Raw genomic sequence first — 5,060 nt, 5'->3', positions numbered from 1 at the left:
GATACAAGCTAAAGATTATAATGATTTATGCACCAACATCGAGCCATGATAATGAAGAGGTTGAAGAAATGTATACCGAAATTGAGAGTCTTCTAGATGAGCATAAAACCCACTACACTATTATTATGGGAGACTTCAATGCAGAGGTTGGAAAAAGACAAAACAGCGCAGAAAGGGGAACAATAGGAAATTTTGGAATTGGTGAAAGAAATGAGAGGTGAAAGACTTGTGGAATTTGCAGAATCTCAAGGATTGTCAACCTGTCTACAGTCCTTATCACAGAAAATACTTCAAGCCTGAAATGACAATCAAGATCTCCACACCATTTTTCTGGACATGAAATCTGCTTTCAACTCAGTTGAAATCACACCCCTGCTTGCCTTACTCAAAAGATTCTATGGGTTATGTGTCAATATACTCGAGCCTCCATAGCCAGGTGGGAGTGTTTGAGCAGTATGTAGCACACGCTTCTTGATTAGACCGGGGTCGAGCCTGTGACCACCAAATACGGAGGATGCGGAAAGGTCATTGAATGACCACCGCATATCCCCGGAGCAATATGGCTTTAGTTGCTAATGCTCCTAAAAACCAAATAACAACAACAACTCGAGCTCCTCAAAAATCTCTCTAGGAGAATGCTCCACTTCGTAGGTAATAACAGTACAGTCTAGAAGTGTGGATGTATGAATCCCACGTGGTGGTTCTCTCTCTTGCTCAGTCCTGCTATCTGCTTCAATATTTGTTCCACTCATGGATCAATTTCCAGCATTCTTATCATATGCTGATGATATTATGTGTTACTTGGCATGCAAACTATGATTGGTGACTCACACGAAAAACTCCACAGAAACTGGAAACAGATACCTTAAATACATTCTGTGAGTGTGCTAAATTTTTTGGCCTGTAAGTCAACGCAGAGAACTGAAGCTATTTCATGTTTACTTCAAGTTGGATGATGTCTGCTGATACTGTATTATCCTTACTTCCAGAATTAGCAGGAAATGTTCTGATTCCCACAGACAGTGTCAAATTCCAAGGGTAATCCTGGATACGAACCTCACCTATAGACAACAAATCCAAGCGCAGTATCCCAAAGCCTTGAGAGCATTCTGGGGAATGACAATAGATTTGTACAAAACTTACAGTAAACAAATAATGTATATAATATCGGTGTGTAGATACACCATAGACAACTCTTGGAGGACTGCAAAGTGGTTGTTGTGGGCATCGTTTGCTCTTTTTCATGTTGTGCTCTGCCTTCGCGGCGGGTTGCCGTGATGTTGCACTAGCTCCAGAGGTAGTGCAGTGTCGTGGCGGCTCGTCGTGGGGGCGGAGCGCGGTATGGGAGGGAGCGGGTGATGCCAGCAGCGGCTGCTTTGTGGTTTTTTGGGAGTTGTCTGTGGTGTATATACACACCGATATTATATAGATATTAAACTCTTAATGTATTATGCCTTGTGCATTTAATTATTTTAAACAAATAATGGAGAAATATCTCGCAACCTATTTCAGTAGTGTGCTCTCCTATGCCGTGGAAGTATGGTTTGCCATACCTCCCACCAGCCTCAAGAAAGCATGAGGTCTAGTATTATGAGTGTTGAAGTGGTCCAACTTAGGGTCTCACCAGATCTACACGACATCTAAATCTGCACTCTGCTCCAACCTTCAGTACACACCCACAGTCCAGAGAGTCCATGCACCAAAAATAAAGGCATTCCTTCATTTTTGCCCTTCTAAGCATGATTACATGAATATCTGGAACACGGTTAGTTGGCATTTACCAGGAAGACACCTCTTCGGTACACACTCCTTGTGCTCGAAGCTCCAGAGGTTACAGTGTTTAAGTAGACACTTCCCAAATGTAACTCTGGACACTCTCAACTCACTCAACATCGACATTGACCTATGGTGGGGTCGGCAACCTGTGGCTCACTAGCTGCATGCAATTGTTTGAACATGTAACTGTGACTCTTTAACTTTTAGCCCACATGTATGACAAGTGCCGCAGGTGCAGGCGGTGACATGAATATAGCATTAGTTTTAGCGCAAGCCACAAACACTTCTCAGTTTAGTTTGCCTGCACATCACAAGCAGAGCACGTGTACTGCAAGATGTGGCCACAGCTGCCAATGCGCCATAAAAAACCAAACCAAACAAACAAACTGCAAGATGTCAAAGATCAATCTTTGCAGCAGTGGCAAATATAAAATAGTTAAAACAGGAACGAAATAATATCTGTGTACATCGTGTTTGTGATAGGTATGTGAATACATATTATAAATAGGCAAATTGCTGCTATGGATAAAGGGGTGGTTGAGGGGGAGAAGACAGAGAGTGGTAATCAATGGACACTGCTCATCGTGGACTGATGTTATTAGTGGAGTCCCTCAGGGCTCAGTGTTGGGTCCATTATTGTTTTCTGTATTTATAAATGATATTGATGATGGTATATCGGGCTTAATGTCCAAGTTTGCAGACGATACAAAGGTTGGCAGGGTTGTCAAGGACACTACTGACACTATGCTGCTGCAACAGGATCTGGAAAGGTTGAGCAGATGGGCTGAGAGGTGGCAAATGAAGTTTAACATTGACAAATGTAAAGTACTACACATGGGAAACAGCAACCCCAGAGCAACGTATCAACTCTGTGGTACTACACTGACAGTGGTAGAGAATGAAAGGGACTTGGGGGTGGTTGTGCAGGCAGATATGAAGTTCTCTGAGCAGTGCAGACGGGCTGCAAGAGTAGCTCATGGAGTATTGTCAATGATATACAGGAATTTTTCCAGCAGGGATAAGGAGGTGATTATTCCATTGTATAAGGCGATGGTCAGGCCACACCTAGAGTACTGTATACAGGTCTGGAGGCCTCATTTCAAGAAGGATGTAGAGCTGCTCGAACGAGTACAGAGAAGGGCAACAAGATTAGTGAATGGAACAAAGGGGTGGTCTTACGAAGAAAGGCTTAAGTTTTGCAAATTACAGTGTCTGGAGACTAGGCACCAGCGAGGTGATCTGATAGAGGTGTATAAAGCCTTGAATGGTTTAAGCATGCTCAATGCTGATGGGATTCTTCCTCTAGCTCAGAAAAATCACCTGAGAGGGCATAAATTCAAATTGAGGAAAGACAGATGTAGGATAGACGTGCGGAAATTTGCCTTTAGCCAGCGGGTGGTTGGTTGGTGGAACAGACTTCCATCCCTTGTGGTGGAGGTTGATAGCCTAAATAAGTTTAAGGCTCAGCTGGACAGGTATTTTGAACGAACAGAGGGGTGAAGTGGAAGTGGGTTTTTTTTTTTTTTTTTTGGCTGATGCTGCATAAGCTTGCTTTCTTGCATCAAATGCCTCTACTAATGCTAATGCTAAAGGAACACTTTTTTCAAGAAAAGGGTGAATAGAAAGTGGACATGGAGGAGTCCAAATGGATTAACTAATGAAATCGACTTCATCCTCACTAACAGAAGATATATTGTGAATGATGTTACTGTCCTGAATAAGGTAAATGTTGGAAGTGATCACAGAATGGTAAGATGTACACTTGATATAGATGTAGGAAAGGAAAAAACTGACTCGAGAAAATAATACAAAGGTCTTTGAGATAACAGAAGAGGAGAAAAAGCAGTATGTACTGGAACTTAAGAACAAGTATGAGCTTCTGCAGACTGCTGAGGACCAAGATATCGACGAGGAATATTACAACTTTTTGAAAGTGATAAAGCCCAAGAAACCTATAGGGAAAAAGAAATCCAAAGAAGAAAAAATTAGTCAAGAAACACTTGTCATGATAAACCGAAGACGACAAATGAAAAGCAAGAAAAACACTGACAAGGAGAAAATTGAGTATACTGAGTTATGCAAAGCCATTAGAAAGAGACTCAGAGAGGACATAAAAATTTTTAACACAAGAAAAGTAGAACAAGCATTAAGGGAAAACAAAGGAATTAAATCAGCAGCCATGAGCAGTAATACAGAAAGACAAATGATACTGAAACTGAAGAATAGCGATGGTGTACTTATAAACAGCAGAGAAGGCATAATTCAAATAGCAGAAGACTACTATAGAGAATTATACAAGGAGCAGGGGAATGATGCCAGCAATGGGGATGATGGATTGCAAAGTAGCAACACATACAACATACCCAATATTCTTCCTGATGAGGTACAACATGCATTGAAGAAAATGAAGAATCAGAAAGCCCCGGGGGAAGATGAAGTTACTGTAGAGTTGTTAAAATTGGGAGGAAGAGACAACACAAAAACTGGCAAGGCTCTTCACAAAGTGCATTAGAAAAGGTGTGACACCTAAGCAGTGGAATAATGCAATCATAGTTTTGCTGCATAAGAAAGGAGATAAATCAGAAATTGGAAATTATAGACCAATTAGCTTGCTATCCCACATCTACAAGTTGTTCACAAGGGTCATTACTAACAGATTAGAAAGAATACTTGATGAGAATCAACCGAAAGAGCAAGCTGGCTTTAGGACAGGATTCTCAACTATGGATCACCTTCATGTAATATCACAGCTAATGGAGAAAGCAAATGAATATAAAACACCATTATGCCTGGCATTTGTGCATTATGAAAAGGCATTTGACTCCATACAGCATAAGGCAATGTTTCGGGCACTGGAAAGACAAGGCATTGATACCCCATATATTATGATTTTGAAGAAAATATATGAGAGTGCTACCTCCTTTATTAGACTAGACAAAGACAGTAGGAAATTTAAAATTGAGAAAGGAGTTCGACAAGGAGACACAATATCTCAGAAGCTGTTTACTGCTGCCCTTGAGGAAGCTTTCAGAAGATTAGACTGGTCGCAGAAAGGAGTCAATGTGCACGGAGAGTACCTAAACCATTTACGATTTTCAGATGACATTGTGGTCATTAGCCACGATCCCAACGAATTAGAGGAAAATCTTAATCAGTTATGCACAGCTAGTAAGGATTTTTGGACTAAAGATGAATATGGCTAAAACAAAAGTAATGATGAACAAGTATGCCACGGAAAGGGAAATAATGATTGAAGGAGCAGTAATTGAAAAGGTGGAGTCATA

This window comes from Mastigoproctus giganteus, chromosome 4 (assembly GCF_048544385.1).
Source record: "Mastigoproctus giganteus isolate SK-2022 chromosome 4, ASM4854438v1, whole genome shotgun sequence".
Classification (NCBI taxonomy): Eukaryota; Metazoa; Arthropoda; class Arachnida; order Uropygi; family Thelyphonidae; genus Mastigoproctus; species Mastigoproctus giganteus.
The sequence above is the reverse complement of the archived record's forward strand: the minus strand, read 5'-3'. Positions refer to the sequence as shown.